Here is a 15,731-nt window from a genome sequence, read left to right on the forward strand (position 1 = left end):
CCTAAGGAGGGAAATAAATAGTGGTGAGGTTCAGAGGAAATTTGGCATCATGGTGGATAAGAGGCCACCTTAATTTTTTATTTCAGCATCCACCATCTCTTACATATTATTTCTAATATTTAAACAACACAGCCACTTAAGTCTAATGTATACTGTAGAAACCTGTGACAGGTTTTATTTTAATTTCTAAAGAGTTAAATGTGACAATCTGTTATGAGCCACCCATGGGTTGCATGTGGGTTACTGCACATAGAAGCCTAGTGGATAGAAACATCTGGTGTCTGGGAATGACCAGTAGACATTGTCTCTGTTCAATTGCCCAAGGATTATATGAATTTCTATCCTGCTTTGCTGTGGTCAACACAGCACGTGAGATGGCTGTGACCTGCCAAGATGTAAATCAACCTGCTGACTATAAGACATCACAAATCAAGACTCCACTTTTGAAACTTTACCCCTGTTTTTGATGTAACCCCCAAGTAAACCACCAGAGCCATCCTTTCTGTGTCTAATTCCAGTGCCCAGGTGGACTAGGTGTATCAGGGACTTTGGTATTGTAATATATTTCTGGTTATTTGTGTTTTGTTATTCACTAATTATTTGAGAAATTAAGTTTTAGGGTGGCTTTATATCCCCCGGAGAGAAAGAAGAACCCCCCAATGAGACACCATCACCCCCATTAACAGTCTTTGTAATAAACACCTGTAGCTATTTTGTCTCTTATGTGTGAGAATCTATTTCTTTGCAGTTTATATATATATATATATATATATATATATATATATATTTGTGTAAACCCATGTATGATAGGTTGTGCCTATGTATGTGATTTTGTCTATAATCAATTAAATAAGAAATCAATCAAATGAGTTCTCATAAATAAGAAAGCAGGGATGGAGCTGGATATGCTGCCACATGCCTGTAATCCCAATAGCTGAGGAGATTAAGAAAGAAGGATTTCAAGTTAATGCAAGTCATGACAACTTAGCATGGCCCAAAGCAACTTAGTGAGATTCTATCTCAAAATTAATAAAAACAAAAAGGTCTGGAGGTGTAGTTCAGTGGTAAAGTCCCTCTGGGTTAAATCTTCAGAACTCCTCCCCTGTCAACCCAAAAGGAATGTATCTAAATGCCTTTTAGTTTGCATAACTTAAGTCTTTAAGAATAAGGTCAATTTAAATTGGATAAAATGATGAATGTAAAGATATCTAAAATAAATAAAAGATATCTAAATTAACTTTACATTCTTTAGCAGAAAAAAGATGGCCTAAAATGCCAACTAAACATTATTTTATGGGTAACCTAGAGTTAACAGTTAATAATTGGTAAATTAGATAAACATAAATGGTATAATCATTCATATATATTTTAGAGGAGACATTTGAAATTTATGTGTTAAGAGAGTAAAACATCAACTGCTAAATACAAACTGTGGTCATCTTGACTTCTTGAATCTTGTAAGAAAACATATACTTGTGTCCATTAATTGTGCTTATACAAATTGGTAAAATGGAAAAATAGTTTAAGATTGCTTTGCTTCTGGACCTAAACTAAAAGCAAGGTTACTAAGTGTTAAAATTCTAACATGTAATTCTATATGCAAAGAACATAAAAAGTTTCAGCTATATTTTAATTAAAATATTGCAAAAAATATTTTAATATTTAATATTATTAAAAGGAGCAATTTGTATAAATTCAGAAATTTCACATGGATTATTTCAGAATATAAATTTAAAGAAGATGCATTGAAAAAGGAATTTTGAAAGTATAAAGCTGGTAATATCTTTTAGTAAGAAAAATTAAAAGGAATAGAAATATTTCTAGATGAGAAAGAATTTTGGGTGGTAAAATAATAATTTTGTCCTAAAGTCCAAGATGAAAGAGAAGACAAAAATAAGGATGTAAATGAGTTATAGAGTGTCTAAGTAAGTTGCAGATTTGTGGAAGATAAACTTTAAAAAATGTTGTATGTTATTAGTTGGCTGTAATTAGCACCAAATTATATAAGGGTTTTTCTAAGGTCAAATTTTAATGTACTGATATAAAGCAAAGTCTAATTCTTTGTTTAAAAATGATAAGGTTTTCTTATTACATTGGTCTGCTTTTGTTAAATTAAATTTTTGTGAGTATTAAGTTTTATTATTTAGGGTAATAAGTTAAAATAATTACAGTGTGTGCCAGCTTTGAAGTTTTTTTATATGATTATGTGATAACTGATTCAATAAACAACTGGTATATTATTACAATATAGCTGAAACCTATATATGTAACTAGAGATAGATATATATATCTGAGAACTAAATATACTTATGTAAAAGCTTTGTTTAACTATTAGGTAAAAGTTTGTAAAACTAAAGCTATGTAGGTTTAATACAGGAAAGGAAAACAATAAGAGCTCTCTTTTATACATTGTATCTGTCAAAAAAGGGCCACATTGCCATTTTAAAACACGATTAAGAACTGTTTGCTTTGACTGTATAAATGTCTTATATATATCAGTCTTTTTCTGATCATTCAGTTTCCTAAACTTATAAGAGATTTAAAGTTATTCTTTTGTTTTTGTCAGTTCTTCTACCCTATGCAGACCTATTATTTTAGTTATCGTACACTATGGATTCTAATTTTTCTTAAAAATTAAAACTAAGTTAATATAAGAACTTCTGTGTAATTATTAAGCTAATTATTATTAGTTTTTTTGTCTATATTAGATTTCTTCATAGTCTCCAAAAAAAGTTTTTTTTTTAAGTTATAAAACTTAGGTGAAGACTTTATATCATTGTCAGTAACAATAATCTCTTTCAGACTTATATAAAAATAACACATTTTATTGAGAATTTATTTATGATATTTAGTGTTTAGTAAATGGATAAAAACAACCTGTAATCAATAAGTGATATGTAAAGATATTATGTAATAAAATAATTGATATGTAAAGTTGGAAATTAAAAAAATTGGAATGTAATAAGTTAGAACCTGATTTGTTTGAAGTTTGACAAAGTGCAACATGAAAATATCTTACCAATTTTCCACAAAAAGGAAGTTAAGAGCTCTCATAGTCTTTATTTTTTATTCATGTTTCAAATATAATGTAGTATTAGTTAACTGATAATCACATATGCTCAGGAAACAATATATTATAACTTTATAGAATGATATTTAAACAGAGCTTAAAATAAAACACTTTTCCAAAGATTTGTCTTGAGGCTAGCCTCACTTGAGTTAAGATCCTGCCTCTTACCTTGCCACATGTTAGGATGGCTCCAAAGTAGGCTACAATTAAGCTCATTTAAAGTTATGTTCAAAAGATAGATTTTTACTGTAGAAATCATGGTGACCCTAAAATAAACATGGGATATGATATGTAAATAATTAAAGATTTGGGTGAAGTCAAAAAGGTATTTGAAGTTGTAAAAGAGTTTTAAAAGAAAGTGAAATTTCCAAAAGATTTCATCTGTAATTGAGTTGATAAATTTATGGTTCACTGTGGAGGCTAAATAGATATTAAAGATACATTAGCATTTTTATAGAAATAGTGTCTCTTAGTTTCGGCAATGATTTAGCAGATAAAACTATACATGGCGTACATATTTTCTCTACACTAGAAGAAGCTACAAATTTTCATAAAAGGTTCCATGTCAATGCTAATAGTTTACAAAAGCATTTTGAAGTAACTAAGAAACAAGCTAGACAAATAATAAAACAATGTCAAAATTGTGTGACCTTTTTACCACAAGTTAATCTTGGAGTCAATCCTAGAGGAGTGATACCTAACCATATTTGGCAGATGGACGTCAAACACTTGCCAGAATTTAGAAAATTAAAATATTTGCATGTTACAGTTGATACTTCTCCTGGATTTTTGATGGGCTTCCTTCATGCCAGAGAAAAAATTGAAGATATTATAGCTCATTGCTTACAAAATTTTGCCACTGTGTGTGTTCCAAAACAGTTAATAATAGATAATGGTCCTGGCTAGACTTCTACCTCTTTTAAACGATTTTGCTCATCATTTGGAATTACTCATATAACAGGAATCCCATACAATCCACAGGGACAAGGCATAGTTGAAAGAGCTCATCAAAGAGAGGGAATTGGAAAGGGGTATATATCCCCCAAAGATAAACTTAAAATAATGCTTTTTACTCTAAACTTTTTAAATTTGAATTAATCAGGGCTTAGTGCTGCAGAAAGACATATGTGTCCAAAAAATGTACATAAGCCCAAGGTACATTGGAAGGATATTCTAATAGGACAATGGAAAGGTCCTGACCCAGTGATTTTCTGGAGTCAGGGGTCTGTTTGTGTGTTTCCACAGGGAGAACAGCAGCTGATTTGGATTCCAGAGAGATTAACTAAAGCGATTTCTACAGACCAAAAAGAAGATGACTTGGTTCAAATCCATAACAGCTGATATCCTTACATCTGCGACAGTGGTTTTCCCACACCTGAAGGCTAATGAATAATGAACACCATTAAGGCCTATTTCGAAATGTAAAAAACCTGGGGGCTTGCTTGTGGGAATACCTTCAGGCCCATTATGCAAGTTACAGGAAAAAGGATAGGATATCCAAAGAAGAGTGAAACCCAGGTGGTATCCAGGATGCCTTTTTCAATATCTATTTTATTACTACGTTTTCCCACATCATGAATTTCTATTTTATTTTTTGAGCTCATACAGACCTAGGTGAATGTTTTTCTGATCAGTTCTGTTTTTTGACTGTGGAGTTTTTAAACATTGCAATGCAGATTTCACCTGTGTAAAGCTAAAAGGCCTTTACTATTGTTTTATGTGTTGTATGTTATGTGTGCACACTTGTGTTTTGTGTTGTATGTCTGTATGTGCGTATGTCCATATATATGAGGAACACTCAAGAAAAAATGATCCAATTTTTTTTTATTCACGTGATTTAAATGGTTTAATTTAAATTGGGTAAACAGCTGTTGAGGATTGTGTTAATATGTGAACAAAAAAGGAGGTTAACAGATCTGTTTGTTTACTTTCACCTCTCCTTTTTATTATATCTAATTCTATTCAGGATACTAAATTGTTTAGAATATTGCTTTTTTTTAGTGCCTGCTGGAATGTTACATAATTTTTATTTTAAGCCATCATTGCCAGAATTCCTATCTTCATCCCAGTGCCAGTGAAGACAAAGATAAAACCAAACTACAGCTTCTGCGATAGCTATCACAACAAACTGTATAAACTGATGCATCAATGAATAATGTAACTCAACAAGTGGTGCTCAATCAAGGAGTCTATTTACTTTGGAAGGAAATAGACAAAGACAAGATCTGCTTTGAACTGCTTGCAGATCTTGCCTGGACTATGTATCACTTACATGCCTTGTGAACTATCTGTTGGTGCAGCAAATTGTGGTAGTGCTGGGGCATCTTTGCTGATGGTGTCATTGGTGGTACAATTTTTCCAAAAAGAACTGTCATTTGGCTTAGTGTCATGGCATTTTGCATCCTCCTCCCTTCTGCTTGTGATGGTCTAAAATTTGGGGGCCAACAGAGGTGAGGCTAAGAACCTCATCCCCCCCACTGGTGCAAAGGCCAAATTTGGGGGCCAACAGAGGTGAGGCTAAGAACCTCACCCCCCCACTGGTGCAAAGGCCAAATTTGGGAGCCAACAGAGGTGAGGCAAAGAACTGCACCCCCCCCATTGTTGCAAAGGCCTATCCACAAGTATGGCTGTATGCTGGAGTGGTAGTCAATGACGGGTAAGATCCAATTGCAATGGTACCAACCTAAGGCAGGAGGCTGACGCCTTGAGGTCAGCTCATCCGATGATGACTAAGAACCATATGTAGTATTGAACAACCTAAGACAGGCAGTGTCCCTAAACCACATGCTTGGTGTTTAATTAAACAGAATGGGGGAGATGCTGAGAGACAGAGCCGAGTTGGAATGAAGCATTGCATTTTGCCAGAAGGGAGTGCTTGAGAGGTGAACCAGCAAGCCATTGAGAGGATGATGGTTAGTTAAGCTGTGTATTCAGTTGTATATAGACTCCTGCTGTCCGCCTTGGGCACCCGCTACTTTGGAGTTCTCGTGGGGATTCCTGGGGAGTTTGTGTTTGTTGGTGAAGTTCTGGTGGAGGGAGTTCCGGTTGCTGTGTGGTGTTCCTGAAAGGGCTGCTTGGGTGGCATTTGGGGGAGTTCGGAAATAAAGTTTGTTCGTGCTTGAGTGGCTTGTGATTTGTTCCCAGCCAGACTGTGGCATCCCAGAAGACCCCAGCCCTGTAACAAAGCTATGCCTACCCTATTTCAGGCAGGTGACAATGAAACCATGAATATAAAATATCTATGGCTCACATAGCCTGGCTAAATCTACATATGTATAATTCCTGGGTTTTGCATGTATTGTTAATGTGAAATTGCAATAAATCACGGAGTTGATCTTAAAGCAAGGAGATAGAAACTTTATTCACCAGTTGGTGTTTCAGATCACTAGCCGGTGGGCCAAGGGGTACGATGCAAGTCTACACTCTTTGACCTCCTCATGGGGTTTGAGTACAACTTTTATAGTCCAAAACCATATTAAAACATAAGTAGCTGTTCTATGATTCAAAACCATAATTAAACATCATGAGATCTAAACTCATAAGTGAAAAAAGGAATGGGCCAAAACATCCCTAGTTAAGTACAAGTTAAAGAATGGTTATGAACATCTAAACAATCAATCTCTGACAGGGTACATTGTCCAAGAAAAATGGGAACCAAAGAGAGTACATTTTTACATTGTATAAAAATTGCCATTTTGTGTTGCCAAACATGCTATTCTAAGCAACTGTTGATAGGTATAGAGGTGGGCGTTTCCATGAGAGAAGCATTTCTTACATGAGATGGAGTCTCAGGGCAAAATGGAGTCTGTTTGGTCATTGCACATGTAGCATGGCCCATAACATTCCCCCCTGTTTTCTAGAAACAATTAAACCTTTGATTTATCTTTTAAATTAGGTAAAGGAGTGTAAGTGGAGTGATGAAATATGTTTTTTTTTTTTTTTTTTTTTTTTTTTTTTTTAGCAGTTCGGGCCTTAAAACATAGATCAAGCAAGAGAAAAAACATTAACATTGTTTGGACTGGAATTTGCCTCCATTTTTTTAATTTAACCCAATTATTTATTTATACTGACTTTAATTTTCCTGTCTAATGTTAGGGACCCACCTACTGTTGTAAGAAAAAGGATGATGATTGCTCTTGCTGCCTTGAGCCGAGATGGAGTGATATGCAGTGTGGAAAGCAGTTTAGAGTCCCTTTTTTAAAAGGCTCATGGTAAAAAATCTGGTTTAGGAAGTACAGGTTGTAAGTTCACCTGGGGGTGGGTGCTTCTATGAGAGAAACAAAAAGATGTGAGTACTGAAATAAGATTAAAACAAAACAGCAGTTGTAGCATCTAGAACCTGTCAATAAATATCATGAAGAGAATAGAAATCAAAAATTGCTCACCAGAAGGTGGAAGAACTGAGAAATTGTCCTTGTAACAAGGCCTAACAAAGCCTAATATGACCCTTTTTGGGGAATGTAAATCTTTAACATTGTGAAGGATATTAGGAATGTAAACATAACATCTAGTTAATTAATGTCATCTGATTTTCATAAAATATCTTTTTATTGGCATGACCTCTGTATTCAGTAGAGATCCCTTTATCTATTTTACTTAGGGCTAGATAATTATACTAGAAAATGTTGATTAAGCCTACCTGTGTAGGAGGTTAGGAAGAGCTGTGGTCTTAAACTCACTAAAAACTTTTGATTCTGGTAGTTTTTCTTTATAGTTATTAAGCATTACGGCCTAGGAATCTCTCTTTTATAGTTTCCAGTCTTACTTTTAATTGGGGGCTAACACAAATGTACATCTTAAGTTAAATTGAAATAATTACTCTTTCTTTTTTTTAAATGCCCAGGAACGGTTGTGTTTTTGTTTTACCTGTTTTTTCTAGTTGTTTAAGATCAAGCTGTTCAAACTGACCATGCTCCCATCTATTGTTAAAAGTCAGCTGAGTTCCCTTGGGGGACACTCTTGGGGAACTTGTGGGCAGCCTTTTAGCTCCACTAGTCCAGTTTTCTCTAGGATGGGTTGAGGTCTTGCTGACCATGTGGCTTCCCTTGGAAGCATCAGGCATGTCTCCCCTTATCAATGACCTTCCTATTTTGAAGCATGCACACTGATTGGCTTTCTGTTCTCCTGTGGTTTCATCAATGTCCCTGATTGGAAGATATATGGCCCAGAGTGGCAAATATCTTCACCTTTTCCATGGCTTCAGCTGACTCAGAGGGCAAAAGCCAAATATTCATTTTCTTGGCCCCATTATTTTAGCCTTAATCCTTAAGCCTGGGCCTTAAATATCCAGCAAGTCAGTCTTAAAGTAAGAGTATTAGGCTTTAACTTTAAAGTTTATAACTTTAAAGTTAAATTTATTTCTTTTAATTACTACATCTATGGATGATGGTTTCATATATCAAAATGACTTAGCTTGTTATAAGGCATTAAGAGCAGTAGTTAAAATTTACAAGAAAAATTTTAAATGAAATTGCAAAAGTAAAAGCAAATTTTGTTTGTATATAATCTTGAATTTTGGCTGAATTATACTTTTATATGCCATGTTAAAGATCACAGTAATCTTTACAACAAAGATCAATCTTTTGAATACAACTTTAAGTGAACTGATATATGGCCTAATTTTGAGCCATTTTAATATGTAGTAAGATGGGAAGCAGAGCCTTATTTCAGTTAAGATGTGGCTCTTCAGAAGTCTTAGGTAAAGGGTTGTACTTCTGAAGTTGATCTTTGCATCCTTTTTTAGATATCATTTATAAAGTTTACATATAGTTTCCTGAGTACATATGGATGTTAGCTAACACAATGTTTTAGATATAATCTCATATTGTGTTATGACATTATAATGTCATAACACAATATGACATTATATCTAAAACATGAATCAAGGAAAGGCTGAGAGTTTTAAATTTCCCTTTTGTGTGGAAAAGTGGTAAAATGTTTTACAATAGTAATCTTTAAATAGATCAGATTCTCATTATCTTTTAAAAATACCTTTAAATTTTTATATTCCAGTGTAAAAGGTAACACAAGGTTTGGTTACAAAATATCATATGAAATAAATGAAATAAATTCCAAAGAAACTTTACCTTCTTTATAAATCTAAAATTATAGTTACAGACAACTTTAGTTTTGGAGAACACCAGCTTGATAAAGTGCTCATTTAAACCTCTTACTTTAAAGATTTGTGTATCTTAAAAATATGAATACATTTAATATGTAAAAAAGACTAATAATATCACAATTACATTGATTTTTTGTTATATTAATGAGGTCTAGCTTTTAAAGGAAATTGTAGATTCTGTAATACAGTATAATACTCTAAAAGACAGTTGCTCTTTAACCATAGTTATACAAACCTTAATTTTTTTATGACTAGTTGCTCTAGAGAATAAAACTTAACAGACACAATGTAAAGAGTAAATTCTCATTTTAAGAAATCCTTGTCATTTTAACATATAGATCAAACTTTGGTTTATATCATTAATATTTAACCTTAGGAAAAAACCTTGAATAGTTTTAATTGTTTGTGTTACTTATATATAATCAAATTAGTTACACAAACCTTTTGAAATTTACCCTTCATTTACATAGACATTTTTATTACTTAATTAGGTCCTCTTGTTGTTTACATAGATGTGTTACAATTTTACTTTACCACATAAATACTTTTTTTTTTAACCTAGAAGTGTTTTTCTTTCCCTTTTACTACATATATTTTTATATTTATAAACTTTTAATTTTTTAATTTGTTGACCCTTCTTTTTTATAACCTGAAATAACACTTATAATTTTTTTGAATTTAGATAAATTACTCCATTTTAATAAGATAAAATATTTTATGTTATTTATACAATTTTAACTATAATGAGTTGAAACTTTGGACCCCTTGTATATAGAATTATACTTGTTGAGACTTTTAAATCTTAGTAACCTTGTTTTTAGGGATGACACAAAGTAATTTTAAGTTCTTTTTAATTTACCACTTTATGAAAACACTATTTAATGTTTAAGTTTATTACCCTATAATATTTAAGGAGTTAAGTGACCTTGATGTTATATTTAACAGTTTCAATTTAACTTTGTATACCAATTAGATGTCTCTAACAAACACATTTATGATTAATCCCATAAATGTTAAATCCAACTTTCTTAATTTTAAAAACCAAGATATCAGACAAAAGCATTGAACAGCATCAATTAATAATTTTTTTGTTTAAGAAAAATCCTAGAATCAATGGACATTAGACATTTTATAGACATTAACATTTTATCAACAACTGTTTGAGCATCTAGAAACAAAACTGTGCATTACTAACTTTAAAGAATTTTTACTTATTTTTTTTGTTTACCCATTTTAAAATGAACTTTTAAATCATGTGAGCAAAAGATATTTGATCCAATTTTTTAAAATTTTAATTTATTAGCTCATATACTAATTTTGGTACCAAAAATATAGTCAAGACAATACACATAGACTGACAATACACTGGTATACACAAAACAAAAACACAAACAAAGATCTTGTAGCTTATTTTCAAACCTATAAAATTGAGAGATGTCCAATGTCAATTGCCCATTGAATGAAGCAGAGTGTAAAGAAACCTTTATAGTTGGATAAAATAGGTCTGATTGGAAAAACATATTCACCTAGGCATTCCTGATCCAAGCAATAAAATAAAAAAATATAGAATTTTAAAAGCTTTTCTGCCTTCCTTTCTTATATGGTCCCACTTATTAGATGTGAACAGAGTTAAGAAAATATAGACAAAACCTTGGGCCTTATTCCTTCCTGAAGGAACTTTCTGAAAAAAAAGTTCCATTGGTCTCCTTTGGAGAGTTATCCCAGTTGGGGTCTCCTTCTAAACTGTTTTTTCTTGACTCTTGGTCAGCAGCCACCAAAATCTTGGCCTGGTGTTTTGAGAAACATTGATCAGCTGGACTGTCATGGTTAAAAAAACAAAAACAAAAACAAAAAAAAAAAAACAAACTTTTGGGCCACCTCCAATAATTGTAAGTTATTCTGCAAATCCTTTTAAGTTTTTTTTTTTTTGTGTGTGTGTGTGTGTGTGTGTGGGTGTGTGACTATCTGGGGCTGAGAGACAAAAAGCCAAATTTCCTAGACAAAATGATACTTTTACATATCTTAGAAATGATAATCCTATAAAACTCTGTAGTTCTAATCTGTCCTCTATAGGAACTGACATTTCCTATTCTGCTAGCCACTTGCCAAGTTCCTAAATGAAGGCAATCTCTAGGATGCCTTTACTACCTTTAGCTTTTACTTTTAACACCTGTTGGCAGCTGTCTACATTTCAGTGCAAATTTATTCAGCACAGTTAAAAACCTTTTTGACCATTTTTTTCTAGGTAGGTAATCGGGCCAGGTTTGATTAGGTATCCCATGACAAGGCTAACAATTAAAACAACAGGCAGAAATAAAAGAAAGGCAAGAGACAAGAATTTAACAAGGCACTGAGTGTGACTTGAGTCCAAAGGTGGTGGGTCTGACAGTCCCTATCTGGTTTTACTAGGAAAAACAGTTGAAAACAACTTTAGAAGCAAACTGAAATGGAGATTAACATAATCAATCAAAAGGGGGAATAAACAATAACAAAAAATAAACAGGACAAGAAAAAAATACAAGATAGACACTCTGTCCTCCACATAATCCCAGACTTCAGATAGTCCTCCAGAGATTGACCAAGGCTACATCAGGTTCAAGGTCACTTGATACACCTTTGGGTTTTATAACACTTTTTGAAGCACTTCAAAAGATTTACAATCAAGTGCTTGATACACCCTCAGAGAACAGCCCTTGATACACTTTGAAAATTTTATATATGAGGCACTAAGAATCTCTAAGTCTTTATAATAAAGTCAAATGGAGAGAACAAATGATTTACCTCCGAACACATGCAGTTCCATCCTCCTTCAATGTCTCTGGATTTATAGATATGCATCACCCCAGAGCTTTCTTTTGCAGGCTCAAATCGGTCACTGCAGGAAGTTGAGACCTTAGTAATGCAGAAAGCTACTAAAACTAGGGAGGAAGGGCACCTCTCTCTGCTTTAGAGGATCCTCAAAATGTTAAGGTGAGATTGCAATAAATCATGAAGTCAATCTTAAAGCAGGAGATGGAAAATTTATTCACCAGTTGGCAGTCCAGAGGTAGGCTGCAAGTCTCCATTTGTCACCAGCTGGCCAGGCTGGCGAGATGAGCTGAGTTCAAGGGAGCTGACTACAGCAACAAACTGAGAAAACGGTGAAGACACCATGTAAAACACTAGCATGAGTTTCCAGGGTGGGACTGCTCAGCAACCCTAAGGGTCAGCTTATCACTGGAAGGAGCAAGAGAGAGAACACACCCAGAATGCCCATATTTATTGGGGAAAAACCATCGAATAGAATATTCCACCCAAATAAGGCAAGAGGTAGGGTTGTGAAGGGTGGAGTCTTGCTTGGTGATGTCTTGTGGTCAGCAGATTGATTGACATCTTGGCAAGCCACAGCCATCTCAGGTGCTGTGAGGGATCACAGGCAGAGCAAGATGAATGGCACACTTGTGTTGCACAGCCCAATCAGTGCACAATGCCAGACCACTCTGCTCATATGCTCATATGCGCATATCCCACACATACAGCCCATGAATGGCTCGTGACATACAACCTTCAACTCACTCCTGGGGTTTGAGTACAAATTTTATAGTCCAAAACCACCAAGTATAAGTGGCTGTTGATATGATCCAAAAACATAATTAAACATCATGAAATTTCATAAGCTAAAAAGTGAATAGGCCAAAATGTCCCTAGTTGAGTACAAGTTAAAGAATGGTTACAAATATCTAGACAATCAATCTTTGATAGGGTACATTGTCCAAGAAAAAATGGGAACCAAAGAGAGAACACTTTTACATTGTATAAGAATTGCCATTTTGTGTTGCCAGTCATGCTATGCTAAGCAACCATTGGTGGGTACAGAGGTGGGTCTATCCATGGGAGAAGCATTTCTTAAATGACATGGAGTCTCAGGGCAAAAATGGAGTCTGTTTGGTCATTGCCCATATAGCGTGGCCCATAACAGTATAACTTGTCATGTTTCTATAAAATGACTGGCAGATTAACTCTGCCTTACCATATTTGGCCAAATAGAGATCAAGTTAATTTTTCATTTTTGTATCACTTTATTTTTTATTTTTCTGACATGGGTAGAAAATTTTATCCATTCTACCAGAACACAAGAAGTTCCTCTGTTCTGGGGTGCTAGTACCACTGAAAGTAGCAAAGAACAATAAACAAAGTCAAATGGCGACTGTAAACTAGCCATATTTTAAATTATACAAATTGGTTAGTTTTAAATATAAGCAGTTTATTCAGATCAATAAATCTTGTTCAGAGTTAGCCCCTCCACTAAAATAAAATTTTAATACTCCAAACAATATATTGATATAATTTAAGACACATCAACTAAAAATGTGAGTTAGCAATGCAGAATATACCATATAAAATATTTTTCAAAAGAATTATTTTGAATTATTATTTGCTATTTTGTGAGTATATACATGCAAGGAAATTTTTGATAAATTAACATTTTGCATGATAAATTGCATGTATCAAGGAAATCTCCATTTGTTAAAGTTTCTTCCTCTCTGTATCTGCAAGGAAATGATGACTACATCACTATGGAGTCTTAATAAATAAAAATCCATTCACTTAAATCTATATAACAAACATTGTTATTATTTTATGGAGGTGTTTCTGGCCATCTAATTTCAAGTGGAACTTTTCTCACTCCCTTCTTTCTTTGTTCTAGACAATAATATTTAAACCTGTATAGGAAGTCCATGTTTGAAATTTGCCTTAGATAGTTTACTCATTTTTTTGCATCATCTCCCATGTAAAATTGTGTATTTATTTTTTATTTTGTGTTAACCTGCCTTGTAATACAAAGATTCATCTAAACTAAGAAGTACAAATGGTAAAGAGGAAATGAATTTTTCTTTCCTACCATTTGAAAAGATTATGATTAAATGTTATGATTTAGATATGTGGTATTCCTAAAAAATGTATGTGTGAGACAATGCAAGACAGTTTAGAGGTGCAATGATTGGCTTCTGACTGTCTTAATCCAATCAGTGAATTAATCCCCAGGTAGGGATAAACTGAGTGATGACTGTAGACAGGTAGGGTATGGCTGAAGAAAGTAAGTACCTAGGGATTTGCCTTTGGGGTATATATTTTCTCCTCAATAAATGGAGCTCTTACTCTGCTTTGTTGTGGTAATATCTGAAGCTGCTTTCCTGCCTCACACTCTTTCACCATGATGTTCTGCCTTCCCTCAGGCCCAAAAGAATGGAGGTGGCAGTCTATGGACTAATACCTCTGAAACCATAAGCCCCCAAATAAATCTTTCATGCTCTAATTGTTTTTGTCGGACGTTTTTGTTCACAGAAACAAAAAATAAAAAGCTGACTAAACTTGGAAAATTATTTAAAAAACTATAATTTAATGGCTATCAAATATCTAAAAATATTCTAAATTAACATTTATGTTTCATTATTCTTTAAAAGAATTGATTTCAAGTATTATAAAGAAGACATATGTTGTTAAGACTGGTTTTATTGATTGATGGATTGATTGATTGATTGATTTAGGTACCAGGGATTGAACCCAGGGGCACTTTACCACAAAGTCACAACTCCAGCCAATTTTTTTTTTCTTTTTGAGATAAAGTCTCACTAAGTTGCTTAGAACCTTGCTTAGTTTCTGAGGCTGCCTTGAACTCACAATCTTCCTGCCTCAGCCTTGAATTCACTGAGATCACAGGTATGTGCCACCTCACCCAGTTGAAACTGCTTTTAGAAATGAAATATAGCTTTAGTGTGTTCATACAATTTGCATTCAAAATCTTGGAATTCAAGTTTTGTGGAAATAAAAACTGTAGTGATTATAAAGCACACATTTTAACTACAAAGAGTAGAGTAAAAAACAAAAAGGAAATATTCATCAAAACAAAAATATTACTAATGGTGAATATTGACTTTAGAAAAATTAAATATGTAATAATTATAAATGTGTATTTGCTTGATGAAAGTTTCAAAATATATGCAATTAAATGTGATAATTTCAGGGAAGGAATGATGTAACCAGTAGAGCAAGATTATTAGACTGAATATATATATATATATATATATATATATATATGAACAATATACATTTACTTATAAAATTAAATTAAATTTCATGAACATAGAGGGGTCATAGCACATAACTACTTGTCCACATATATTAAGATCAATGACAAATAAAATATTTATAATGATGGAACAAAACATGAAAAAATATCTCATGTTTCTAAGGTACAAAATATACCATAAATTCTATCAAAATGAATTAAGTGGGTCTGGGGTTGTGGCTCAGTGGTAAAGTAGCATGTATGAGGCACTGGGTTAAATTCTCAGCACCACAAAAAAAATAAAAATAAAATAAAGATCCTTTGACAACTAAATTTTTTTTAATGAATTAAGTTAAATAGTAACAACATAATTCACTTTCAAATAACCAATTGTCAATACAAAATATGGAAATATAAAAGTAGTTAAGAACTTTGATTTTAATTTTAAAAATATTATCAAAACATCTGAAAGACTTCTACTATGGAATTTT

This window comes from Spermophilus citellus (assembly GCF_964194105.1).
Source record: "Spermophilus citellus genome assembly, chromosome: X".
NCBI lineage: Eukaryota > Metazoa > Chordata > Mammalia > Rodentia > Sciuridae > Spermophilus > Spermophilus citellus.